We start from the raw sequence: 14,441 nt of genomic DNA, 5'->3' as shown, positions 1-14,441 counted from the left end.
CACTCTCCTGAGCAATTATGACTCCAAATTCAGGTTACAGCCCATCCATTCACTTACATATTTAAAGGTGTTTGTCAAAAATATTGAAACCACCAAGTAAAAAGGAAAACGCAGACTAAAAACCTTTATTTCAGTCACTACAGACAACCTGATACTAATTGTATCACAGAATCTAAATTGTTTTTGTACAGTAAGGGAAAAAACTCTGATCTGGATATTCCAGGAAGAGATGATTATGTAGGTCAGTCAAAAAACTTTGCAGTGGAAAAAAGTGAAAAACAAGACAAATTTATTCACCACTCTTGTCTGCTTTTCCCTCGTTTTTTATTTATTTTTTTATCTTTTGCTCATGTAGATTTTCTGTTTGTTTTTTTTTTTGTCTGAATTAAAACAATTAAAAGTGAGTATAATTTTACTATGTTTGCTAGAGAGCGTGGTCCAACTCCAAATATAAGAAATCAGTAGTAATAAATGAGAATGATCCTTTAAAACTCAGTTTTTTACTGATTTTGACAGACTCGGTGAGGAAACGGCTCTAGGATGATTTGCTCAGTTAAAGCTAATTTAAGTGTAGGTCTCCTTCTCTTGGCAATGTCATCGTTTGCATCTACCTTCAGCGCTCATTTTGATGCCAAATTCAGCACAAGTTTGTAGATACGAGCCGCTGTGTCTTTGAGGCAATAGGAGCGCTGATCTGGGAGCAGTCTCAGAGGCCAGCTGAGGAGAGCTGCAGCTCTGGGCTCTGGTGAGTAGTGAGAAATTAATTAAGAGTGAAACAGCAGCAGGAGGCAAGAAAGGAGGAGGGGGCAGCTGTGGGACTGAATGAGAGACAGAGCATGAGAGACGCCACGAGAAAGAAAGAGAGAAGGAGCCTGTAGGAGTGGGCCTCCTGGAGGATCAAGACTATTATTGCTGTGATCATTGTCTAATTTTCCCTCCTTTGCCCCCCCTCCTGCTTGTCTTCCTTATTCCATCTGCTTGTCTTTTTTCATTTCCTGTCAGATTTATTTTATTTTTTTCCCCTTCTTGTTGCGTCTTCTCTTTTCTGTCCCACACGTCCTTCTCCTCGGTACAGTTTCTCCATCTTGTTTCCGTCTTAGTTTCTGGCCTTCACATTGAAGGCAAGCTGCTTGCCGGCGGGCGCTGTGGAGGAGAGAAAGCAAGTGAGAGCCTAATGAGATGTCTTTCGCCTCTGTCTAGACTGGACTGCTCCTGTCGGCACAGAAGTACCACCACCACCATGTTGCTCTGTGCTATACACTGTTTCCTGTCTGCCTGCAAGCTGCTGCTGCTGCTGCAGCTCCGGGGACACCACAAGGCAAGGTTTGTGTATGTGTTTGGAGAGTGTGCGACTGAGATGTGTGTATGAGACATTGTGTGACTGGAAGGTGAGTGTGAAAGCGTGGCCTTGTGTGTGTGTGTGTGTGTGTGTGTGTGTGTGTGTGTTTTCTGAGATTTCTTCTGGCTGAGCCCTATTTTGTACGTTTGTCTTGTTTGTGTATATTGTGCACATTTCTGAGTGACAGTGTGTCCAACTGTCAGTGTACCAGCTCTATAATTCTAGTTTGTGAGAAACTGGCCCTTGGGTAGACAATATCATGATGGATGCCCTCATACAGACTCACACACCATCCTCCACTGTGATTGCCTGTTAGGGTTCTCCACTCACAAGCTGACAAAAAAAAAAAAGGTCTTTGCTCAAGACCCTCTATACCGCTCGATGCCCTCTTGTGTTTCCTCATCGGCAAGCCCATTGGCTGAGCTGCACCACGGGGATCCCTGCTAACACCAAGGACCCCTGTTGTTCTGGAGAGACCTTTCTACCAGCAAAGTCACAATACGGACTCAGTTACACATTTTGAGTAGTGTTCATCTAAGATATTTTAATAGAACGATTACTTTTTGTCTGGTGCTGTTAAATATTGTCAGTAATCAACTGTACTGCTTCCTGGGTGAGCTTGCGATCTTGGAAGTGTTCCAGTTTAGATTTAAGACTCACCACAGCAGTCAATTTGCCCTCTTCAGGGTATTTAGTAAAATCTTTTTAGCAATGCCCTCTCCTGTCACTGCCCCTGCAGGCTGCCAAAGTTGATCAAAGGTTCAGCTCTGATTTCAGTTCTACCTCTCACAAAGACAGTTTTCGGCCTGCATCGACGATTTTACATTCACCTCTGCTCAGCTCCCTTCAGGGTGGCACCATAAGGATCCATTCTTGGTTCTCTTCTCTTTTTTTTTGGCTTGACTTTGAACCGGCATAAGATAACTATTGTCCTCTTTCACTCTTATTTACTTTTACATGTTGTTTTTTGTCAAACAGAAGCCTGATGCAACGTTTCAGGAAATAAAAGAAAACATCTTGCTTTTCAGTGTAAATTCACATTGTTTGGTCAAAATTACATCCTCTTTTAAAATGTTTTGCAAAAGTTGTTTTTGAATGTCTTATTAATACAATCAGGGATCATCTTTGACTGGTTGTAACCGTGACAGAAAAATCTTTAGGCCATTTGCCATTTCTACAGATTACAATTCACACCCCTGACCACTTGGTGCAGACACAGGGATATTTTCAACTTAATGTACACAGTAAATGTAATTGAATCAATAAAATAAAGAGGTTCCCATGAGAGCATCAGAGTTTCATCTCAGTCTTGGACATTGTACTCAATGTATCTTGCTGACAATGCATTGAAGAATCAAAGAGACTTTGGACCTCTACAGGTCACAGAATTGAGCAGCTAAACCTGCTACAGGAGAAACATATCTATGGGATTTTCTTCCCATAGATATGTTGGGATATGTTGGGAGTGATCAGAAAACCACTCATTCAGAGAGTCTTGACAACTTCTGATCACTTCAGTTGGAGAAATATTCCTCGATTTCAAAACTTTGGCTGAAGTTGTGCTTGTAATTCTAGTCTCCAGTGTGGCAGCGTAGTGTTGACTCAGCGTCCAGGTCAACATCGAAGCAGCCATGAGAAGTCTTCTGTCCGAGGCAAAAGTCCAAAACCACAATACAATAACATCTACAGCAATTCCACACCAGAGATTATGTAAGTGGGAGTTTGTGAGGCTGTGCATTCAGGCCACAGCTGGTAAATCGTTGACAATTATTTTTTTTATTTTTTATTTTTTGTCTCTTTGGAGAAACATTTGCATATATTAATTTGCTCGATGTGTGATGGTACAATATATCTGTTCAGCTCTTTTGGGTATTAGTTAAAATTAATAAAAATGTTACAGTAATTTTAAAAATTGACAGGTAAACATTTTGAGTGAAGAGATCAGTCAGAATGACCACCCCTCTGAATACAATGTGTATTCTTGTTCTCTCTGACAATTTGATCAACAGCCTGGCCACCTCTGAAAGTTTTCTGACTCCACCACTGCAGTAGAAACCATAACTCTGTATTGTAATGCTTTAAGTTCAGCATGATTGCTGAATGTGATTATTTACTAGTAAGGACCAGTTCATGATGTCATTTTTGGTCAACAGTTAAATAGAAATATAAAGTAAATTGGTGTCAAATAGTCTTTTTTTTATGTGAAGAAGAACAGCAACAGGGAAGAAAGAATCTCCCAGTGGTGATCTAATTCATGATCTCAAATTTGCCAAAATTCTTTATCGTAAAAGAATCAACTGCTGTACATTCTTCAATATTATGAAACCAAAAGCATGTTGGAAAGAAAGATTAAATATTTTATATACTAATTTTCAATCTGAAAAATGTATTTTCTTCCTTGTGGAGCATTTTTATCATCTTTCGGGTGTCAGAAAATAAAGTCCATTAAGGAGCCACTGAGGGGGCAGCTATTAGCAGGTAACATACTTGTATGAAGGTAGCGGACTTCATATCGTCTGTCAGCTTAGTTCCCTGTGGGGGTGAGCTGTGAAAAGCTGGAGCTTGTCTCACAAAGACCTTCCTCTTTTTTCTTTCTTTGTCTCTTTACATGCGCCTCATAATAAGAAGCTCTTTTGAGGCATCTCTTAAGGTAACCTGGCCACTGAATACACACACTGTGTTCATTAAAGTGCCACTTTGCAAAGGGCAAAGAAACAGAAGGGTAACGAGAGAGCGAGAGAGAATGAAAGGACGCAAAGGGTGAGAAAGAGCCGGTGAAAGAGAGACGCGGAGCTTGTTAGCAGCCATGCTGAAAGTCTGCTGCAGTTATTCAGCTGAGTGAAAGGTGCCACAGATTTTTGAAAAACTCCCCCATTCTGTCTCTGTTTCCCCTGTGCTCCCTCCCTCTCTGAGGGCTGATTCCAGGTGACAGACTGACTCAGGGTCAAGGAAGACTGCACTCTGGGTAACTCTGCTCAGCACACACGTTTACTGTCTTTCTGCCTCCCCTTGAGACACTCACTCACACACGCACACACACACACAGAGAGAGAACATGCTCACTCACTGGGCTTTCAACTGCAGGCCTCATTAACTGCACTACAGCTGCCCCTGTATTAGAGACACTCCTCAGCACGCTCTCTCTGTCTCTCTCTCTCTCTCTCTCTCTCTCTCTCTCTCTCTCTCTCTCTCTCTTCCTCGATGTCTCCAAAAGCCACACATACATTTCATCTCCCTTCCCTCTTTGTCTTCTGCAACATTCAAACACAACCACTGCTACTCAAATTTATGTTGTTGTTTTTTTTTTTTTTTTTTTTTCGCCTAAATTTCCATATATATTGTAGCATCATCAGTTTTTATGTATCAGGCTGGAGGTATGACCAGAAAAATCTTAATGGTTAAGGATTTTAAATCTGTGTCACCAGAGAGCTTCAATGAGATGCCGTTCAAATCTAAACAAATTTCTAAGAAGAGTCTTGCTCAGGTATATATTTTATTTTCAATTAATTTAACTTAAATTTTATGTGACGTACCGACACAAGATTGCAACGAAAGGTAAAACAGAAGGAAAATGATCAGCGGTTTTCAGTGTGGAGCGCATTTGTTTTCATTCCCTTTTACTTCAATATTCTTTAATAAAATCCACAGCATCCAACTGCTTTTCAAAAGTTGCCAAATTACTAAATAGAGTCAACTTGTGTAACTTGTGTAAAGTTTAATCTGAGTTCTGTGAACACAGCAGAATACAATGGTTGAGATCAGGGTTAAGTCAGAGCAGTGACCCAAGTCTTGAGCACCTCATGAAAAACTGTTCAAACTATCATAAGGAAATGGAACGAATATGGCACAGCTGCCAAAATACTAAGACATGAACTGTCCAGCTCAACTGGCAGGTCAAAGTATGACAGCACAGCTCCGGTGGGTGAATGACATTATGACCATTATTGTGGAAAGGATTCACCAAGAAGTTCTGTTTGTCACAAATCATGTAGACATGACTCCCATAGAGGCAGACAACATGTGAAAGAAGGACCTCTGGTCAGATGACACCAAAACTGAACTTTACTTCCTACATGTAACACCCATCACCCTAAATACATTTGTTTCCCATTCTGAAACACGGTGATAACGTGTCTTTGCCTCTTATTCTGTGGTTGAATAAGAGTTAAACCTAAATTTATTTTTCAGTAGGGGGTACTGGTTTGGATGCAGGTGCTTTTAACGTGCTTCACTGTACACAGCGATGCTCGTGTTCCAGCAGCTTACACTTCACGACAGAGATTTGCCATTGAGGTCCATTGGTTCTCAGTTAAAAAACATGTTGAAAACAATTTTGAACCCTTGGAACCCCACAATTATTTTGTATTAATTTTATAGCATCCACAGTAAATTGAAATCTCAGTACCACAGCTGTTTATATAGATATTTTTTTCAGCTGCACCCTCGAAAAAGCGGTTCAAGGACCGTGCTTTTGTCGATAAAACAGCACAATAGACTACATGTGCCTCCGTCCACCCCTTCATTTAGATTGCTTATAACAGTGCATTCTTCAATTAAGCTAAACGTGTTGCTGTGTCATGAACTGAAAGTGGAAAAAAAACATATTCAACTTCAAGAATCAGTCAGAAAAATAACCAAGAGGCTGCAGATGTATAACATTCATAAACATAAAAAAACCAAAAGTTATTCCTCAACCAAACAAGGAAAGAACAAAACCCAGAGCACACTGCTGAATAGATAACAAATGTTAACAAACAAAGACATTTGGAGCCTTCTGGCATTGTGCTTATGATTTTCTTTCTAAAATGATTCTCCTGTTTGTCATTTTTAACACATCATAATTTCTACAAAATGTCCTCATCCACACAAGAACACAAAGAAACAACCTAAAATGCTCTAGAAGCCCTCCGGTGTGTGACTCTTTGATACAACAGAAAATATAAGGTGAAAGATGATCATAAAGCAGATGACACTGAAAACAAGGGTTACCTTGCAGATAAGGCATGGATACAATTATTTTTAACAAGTTCTAAATCTACATGACAAAGAAAGGATTCTGAAATATTTGCGCGCATATACTGAACTACTGTTTGAAATATTACTCGATTTCTTTCACTGCCTTTTACTTTCATTAGATGGTAAGAAAAAGCAAATGTAGTCGAAATGCTAATTCTGAGTAAATACTGTTTTTTTGTGTGTGGTTGTTTGTTTTACAATGGTAATCATTAAACCAGCAACCATGCCATCTCTACAACAAAATCTACTGAGCTAGCTTATTTGAGTTTGATTGATCTTAATGCAGACTGGTTAGCAAGTTTAAAGTACTGTTGTAATTTGAAACTTGGTCATTTACCTAATGAAACAGCAGAGACATGCTACATTGTAGATATTTATTCATTTGCTCTAAATATCTGCACCATGCTCTCTGTTTTGGATTGCAGGATGCTGTTTGGAACACGTCAACTGTAAAGACATGACAGAAAATATTTCAAACACAGGTTTAGCACATACTGTGCCTTCCTACTAACCTTGCAAATTATTTGATTCAGAAGCTTCCAAGCTCTAGGCAGTGAATGAGTGGAAATTTTGAATACAAGGCTGGTGAGACTCAGACAAAAAGGAATCTACAGTAAATACTCAGTAGAGTAAGATTTGGAAAAGACAATGAATTTAACTAGGGGGCTTAGAGAGAAATGGATTTCTTGAAAAAACTGAAGAGACACCCAGAGCATAAAATTATCTAAATCTAAATCAGAGACCAAAAACAAAGACCCCCAAAATCGTAGAATAATAAATATTTAAAAACTTTGTTAATACTACAAACAAAAATAATAAATATTACTGTTAAAAAAAAACATCCTGATGATTTAAAAAATAGTTGTAATAAAATAAACCCATCAGCCATTGCATGAGGTGCAAATATCGAACCAGCCAGTCAAATGGAGCAAAAATTAATTGTTGCTCTTCACATTTAGATGTTGTGAAAATTATATGCTGAATTTCAAACTAACAGAATGAGAAGAAAAAAAGGGGGGGGTTTAAGTCACTTCAAACATGGCATGGTTGTTGGCATCAGATGAATTTGGTACCAACAGTTCAGAAGCTGTTGCAGATCTGTTGGGATTTTCATGCAGGACCATCTCTAAGGATTACAGAGAATGGCTAGAAATGCAGAAAACATGCACAAAGCAACATTTATGTGGGCAAAAATGCTCTGCTGGTGTCAGAGGGAAGGTTAGACATACTGGTTTGAGATAACAAAAAACAAAAGTAGCTCAAATAAACACACATTAGAAAAAAAGGTGTGTGAAACACTTTCTCTGAAAGCATAAAACGTTTACCCTTGAAGCATATGGGCTACAGCAACATAAGCCCACAAGTGTCACATCTTTCAGCTAAGAGCAAGAAACCGAGGCAACAGTTTGCACACGTCAGCACATTTGAAGAATGACAGATTGGTAATTTGTCACCTTGACCAATGAGTCTCGGTTACAACTTCCCCATTCAGATGGTTGGGTCAATTTTTTGGGTGTAAACAGCATGAAAGCATGGATCCATCCTGCATGGTAACAATAGTTCAGGCTGCCGGTGATGGAACAAAGTGGTGGAAGGTACTTCCTTAGAATGCTCTCGGTGCCAATTTGGCACTGCTGAGCAGCAAATGCATGATGCTACCATGCCAAAATTGAAAAACTGGTAAGACTGTTTCCAACACCTTGTTGAATCTATGCCATCAAGAATTAAGGCGAAATGGCATCCAGTTATGTACAAGCAGGGTGCAACTGACAACGTGACCAGTGAGTGTAATTCCTATAGTCTATGTGATTAGAAATTGTGCTTCTATTTGTTTTTATATCATTCTTCCTCAATGTTTGAGGAAGTGAAGTAAATCAACAGATAAAGAAGCGTGCAATGAGCACTGTCACCACTCTCCCTGGATATGCATGTGAACACGTATACGTGCCTGTCCCCTGGGACCTTACACTGCCTCGCCAGAAACAGCTCTTATTACCTGCAGTACTGTGTGCAGCTCCAAAGCTGCTACCATCAGCCACAAACTCATTAATTACTCTTTAGTATCAAGCCGTAATTAGAGACAGCAATCAGGCTCCTGCCCCGCTACCCCCTTCTTACCTCCCCCCAGCCCCTATTAGCACTCAGCACTATACAGTGTACTAGTGAGCTAAGTTAGCTGCTGCTGAGATGAGCTCCCCCACATATGAGATTAGGCCACATGTGGTTAGATAGGGGGGGATGAAGCAGGCTCAGTGTGTGCTGCAGGGAAAGAGATAGCGAGGAAAAAATGCAAGAGGGAGATGAGGTGATGCTGGCGCTCAGGTGGAGCATTAATTTGCCATTAATTATGTCATCACCGCTTTAGGTCACCCCTCCCTCTTCTCCCTTGCACGCACTTCTCCTCATCTCCCACTCCTGATGAGTGGATCATAACAGAGATGGAAAAGAAATATCTGATTAGATCAGTCTTGTCTGTCTGCACTAGAACAAGGTGAAATGGGGTAATGTGGGAAGAGACGGGAGGGAGAGGGTTGGGAGTCATTAAGAACAGTGATTGGTTTAATAACACATAAATACAGAGATTAGGAGGATCTCATGAAAGGTCATTTTCTTTTAATCAAAAAAAAAAATAAAAATAAAAATCTGTAGCATTGAACTCCTAAAAGACATTTTGTGTGTTCTCCTGTCCCCAATTTTATTTTCTCCAAAACTTAATGCTCTTTGAGGTGTGGTTTGTTCACAGACGACCTCTAACAAACCTCTGAATCCTTCACAGAAAGAAAAAAAATGTTTTTCAGATTAAATTTTACACTTTAAGAACTCTGTTCTGTGACATCAAAATGCAAATGACTCAATTTTTTTAAGAGTGAAGCCTGAAAACATCATCATGTCACTGTAATTTTTTTTGTGAAATTTTTGCTAAGGAGCTCAAGTGATATGAAAAAGACATTAAAAAAAATTAAAATAGCAAGGTATGCTACTGGAAAAATAATCACTACCCGTGGACTAAAGCTCAGGCGACTCCTAAACTGATTGACATCTCCTTTAATACAGGGACTATCATTAAACAACAACTGAGTCGAAGTTATTAATGTTTGCTGATGCTATAAGGTTTGTTTACATCAGTGTAGGGAACATTAAAGCTGTCTAAAGTAATATGAAAACCCTTCCGTAGACGCAGTTTATAGAAAGTGGCAACTAATCCTTTGTTTTTTACTTCCCAGTGATGCTGGCTTTAATTATTCAACAATAGTATAACTGCCACAATGACTTTTAAATATGATTTTCACACATTTATAATGTATTTATGTGGTTCAATCTGCTGAAAAATGTCATTGTTGTCTTGGAAAAAAAAGGTGTCTATCTGTCCATCATCTCAGTTCTAACATGTTGTTTTCTAACCATTGTCCAGGGTAAGTGCAGTCCCACAGCTTTCAACCCTGTTTTCAACAGATAATCCTCAGAGGCCTTCCCGACAACCTCTTCCACTACTGCCTTTCAGCCTTTGCTCTAACCCGAGAAGGTTTTTCAACACATTCTTTGACAATATTCTTCATCCATTTATGCTTTTGAGACTTGGAAAAACCTGTTTTTGTGAAGTTTGTGTTTGTTTTTTGTCTGTTTCACAGGCCTATCAGATATGTAAACCATTTGTATTCTGAGCATCATGAGCCATCAGCACTATGTTAGGGGGTTTCTGGTTTGCCACCTTCAGCCTCAGGAGAGGTCAGGCGTCACGTTTTGACCGTGCAAAGCAATACGGGGGACCTGCTTGTGCTAAGTAGGAGAAAATGAATTGACCTGAGTAAAATGTTTTTGCCTAGTTTGGTAGATCATGCTTTAGGATTTGCAAAGCAAAGACACATAGGTAAAAAAAAAAAAAAAAAAATCTCCAACTCATAATTGAATTATTTTTCAAAATTTCTAAAACTATTGACACTAATATTAAGAACTCACCAAACTTGGAAGCAGTTGGGAAACTTACTAATGACTATGTCTTCATACAGTATTATTCATGATGTTTTTTGGGTCAGCTGCACACGTCATTTGACTCAAGAGTCGACACTTCTGAATCATTCGCCGCTGCTGCATGCCGCGCCAATGCACATCCACTGCTAGCCTGCACAGTGCTCACATTTTAACAAAAATCTCTGCTCTAGTTACCTAGAGGACCATCACAAAGTTGTGCAAATGGTCTTCTCAATCTGACTGAGTTTATGCAAAGAATAATAGGCACAAATTTCAGTCAGTTGATATAAAGCTAATATCTGCCGGCTATTAAACTTGGTAGTTGCGACTGCAGCAAAATGTGTTTCTACACAGTTTTGACTTATTGGGGCTTCATATAAATGCAGGCCACACCTGGAAAATTCAAGGGCAAATTATGAGAAGTGCTCTGAGCAAGCTCCACTTTCTGCATCTGCAATAGCTGTAAAAGTATCTTGATTTCATCATTCGCAAAACTATTGGAAAGGCTCTGCTTTGGCAGCAGCCACAATGGTTACTGCTCATTGCTACAAATTGTCTTCTGACTCTGAGACTGGTGATTATGCATTATTATTTTGATTTATGCTTTATTTGTAATGAAATATTCAGACTAGATAAGAGATTTTAACAGCACCAAACCTATGGTGTATGTGGTGCTCTATATTGTTAAGTACTGAAATTCTGCTAAAATAAAAAATAAAAAAACGTCTTTGTTCTCCTTGTTGTTTGAACTTTAATCCCAGTGGCACAGTTTTAACAGTTCAGCCATCTCAACTCTCTCTCATCTAAACTTGTCCCTCATTCAGTTTGGAGCTTTGAATCCTTAGAAAAACCTTTCATCATCTGTGAAATTATCCTTCATTTGGGTTGTCAGATTAACCTGTGCATTTTACCACAGATAGAGCTTCAAGGAAGTCATTTATGAACAGGTCACATGGAAGTGTGTTCAAATATTTATGAATCAAAAGCTTATTTCATATGCATGTTATTTTGATGATTTTGTTGTGGAACAAAATATATGTTTTTAAGATGTGCCAGCTCTTGACGTTGCAGCAGGAAGGTGAGAAGTGCTGATTCCTCATAAGCACTCAAGGACATGTGTACCCCGGAGTCCTGCCTGGGTGGCTCTGTCTGTTTGTAGTTAGCAATGTCCCCTGCCAGCCCTTAGCTCCAAGGGCGGTCTCTGCAACAGCAGGACTATACCAACTGAGGAAGGACCTGTTTCCAGATGCTTGAATGGATGAATAATGACACTGTAACGTGGCTTCTCTCTGCCTCTCTCATAATGAGAAGCAGAGGACCAGAACGTCCCCGAGGCACCGCACCTGGACTGAAGTGCCTTCCTGTCTGCCCTAAAATCCGTCTCGCAGGAGACAGACAGAGAGAAGCAAGACTCTGGCCTCACGCCAGGCTCTGGGTTTTGGGTTACACTCAATCACACTAAGTCTGGTCTAAATCCATGAAATTACAAAACATCTCATAAAGTCACTGAACCGTGTTTGAAGACATCCCACCTCCTACACCCATGAAAAACCAATTATTTAATTGTTTTCTTTTTTTCTTTTTTTTTGTCAGGCATCTTTAGCTTTAAATAAACGCCGCCTGGCGCCTTTTCCCGGCACCTTTGTTGTTCTCTTTCTCTCTACTTCTCACTTTTTTCCCTACAGAGAAGATTTGCCAAGTGGAGTCAATTAAAAGTGTACATATAAGTGAGAAATATCTGTTTGAGTAAGTGTGTTGGGTCTTATAACGAAGCTGTGCACTTCTTTGTGCAAATGTGTGAATTTGTGATATTTTCAAATGCATGTGCGCAAACATTTGGTGTGGCGTCTGTATCTCTGCGTGTTTATGTGTGTGTGCATGGAGGCGAAGACTCCCCTGGGGTCTGGCAGTATGGCGCTGTTGCGCTCCAGACTCCTCCTGTGAAAACACCTCCGATGGGACCCGGACAGCTGTGGCCAACCTATACTGATTTGTGGGCCATAAGCGTTATGATACTCACACACCTCTAATCCAGAAAAATCTGGTTGTGTCTTTTTTTTTGTTTGTTTTCTGTCAGTATTTCTGTCTTAATCGTGCACATTCACCCAATTTCCATTTATTTTTCATTTAAGAGATGCCTCCCACAGTGCATGCAACAGTACTTTTATCCTCTCTATTTTGTCATTATTCCAACATCCACCCACACAATGACATAGTGACCCTCAAATTTGACTACAGACAGAACTCATCATATTTGTGTGAGATGTTTTATGTTTTAAAAATGAAAAAAGCCAAAACAAAGAAAAAATTTAAAGCAACAAATGCATCTCCTGCTAGTGTACTTTAGCACAAGTCAGAAATGCAGGTGCAACTCAGTAAGTTAGGATATCATTAAAAAGTTTAATTTAGTACTCAAAAGTGAAACGAAGTCTTAGCTCCATTAAATCAGGATGTATTAAGCATTTCTTTATCTTACTCTGGAGGATTATGAAAATCCAGAATGTTGTTTAGAAAATTTTGACATTTCACAGCAACTCAAGTTTTAAGCTATGGCCTACACGGTCATGGATGTTGATATGAACGTTGTCCAGCTTGATATTCACTGATGCCCTGCACACTGAGAGTAAGACTCATGATAGTCATCCAGGTTTCCTTTCTGTGAAAACAATTCCCCTGCACATGTAAGGATCCATTTTCTTTATACTGTATGCCTGGAATATGCCTTGCTGCTGAAATGTGCTATACAAATACATTTTTATTGATTGATTGATTGATTGATTGACATAAGTTAATGAAATATTCTACATTTTTGCAAATATTCTCAAAATATATTATTTTGAGAATCTTATATTATAGTAATATATTATTATATTTTTGAGAATATAATAACATATGGCTTCTGTCTTAGCCACATTTTTATTCAAATGTAGCTACACAAAACACAAATGGCTAATGACAAACACAAAACAGTTCTAAAATAACACTTAAGACTCAGAATACTAAGGAATAAGGAAAAAATAAGTATTTTTTTTTCTTTAAACTTCATTTATTTAACAGTCACCAGATGATGAGATACATTCTCTTAAAAAAAGAAATAGACAGCAAACTGATAATCTTTTGAGATTCTTAAAAACTATTGTACATTTTATATATATTTATATATATATATTTATATAGATTTTTACAAAATAAAAGTCAGTAAAACTGGCAAAAGGGGAAGGTCAGCTTAAAAATAATAAAAAAACAGAAAAAGGACAACATTGGACTTGTACAACAATCACAATTAGGATTGACAAAGACAGATCTCTTTCATAAATAAATATAAGAAAATTAGACATCATATATAGCTCTCTTTCCAATAGCAGGGGATTGCTAAACATCTGTAGCATAGAATAGAACATAACTGCTTCTTGAGGTCGGAGTACTTATAAAATTCCACGCATTTTCCACAAAGATTAACTGGAACCAGCGCAACTAAAAGGCCTGAAAGAAATGTAATTTACCTCAATATTGGGTCTGATAGTCTGTGCCATGCTTGACCTTTGGCTGCAAAAATAACACCCACTCCACCCTCCATCCCCTTACAATGTGTTTCTTTTTTTTGTATGAGTGCTTGGAGCAGAAAGTGGAGTCTTCTTGGGGTATCTTGAGAAGAGGTGTATCCTATCCTCTTTTGCTCTCTCAAGACCAGTGGTAAACCAAGTTGCAGACACGCCCCCTCACCAACAAAACGACTGAGCAAAGCACATATGGGAGGGACGGATGGCATTGGATCTTGGGAAGGTTATACTGCACTATACCAACATCCCTTTACCAATGGATTCAATTCATACACTATGACGTTTCAAGTCCTGTCATTGTCTGCCCCTTAGATTTCAAACAATACAACAACAACTACAAGACAACAGAATAAACACACAAAAACTAGATGTGGATAATTGTGTAGCATTTTGACCCCATTCTTTATGATAGTCACTCAGACTGCTTGTTTTGAAAAGAAGTAGTCCAGGTTTTTTGAAGTGTGGCTCTGCTAGAATTTCATACTCAGTTAATGTCTTACCTGCAAAACATTAACTATTCTATTGGTATTAATCCAGATTATATGGCCCTGTAACAT

Source organism: Poecilia latipinna, unplaced genomic scaffold, assembly GCF_001443285.1.
Source record: "Poecilia latipinna isolate Pla-1442-1.1 unplaced genomic scaffold, P_latipinna-1.0 Scaffold308, whole genome shotgun sequence".
NCBI lineage: Eukaryota > Metazoa > Chordata > Actinopteri > Cyprinodontiformes > Poeciliidae > Poecilia > Poecilia latipinna.
This window is presented reverse-complemented; position numbering follows the sequence as displayed.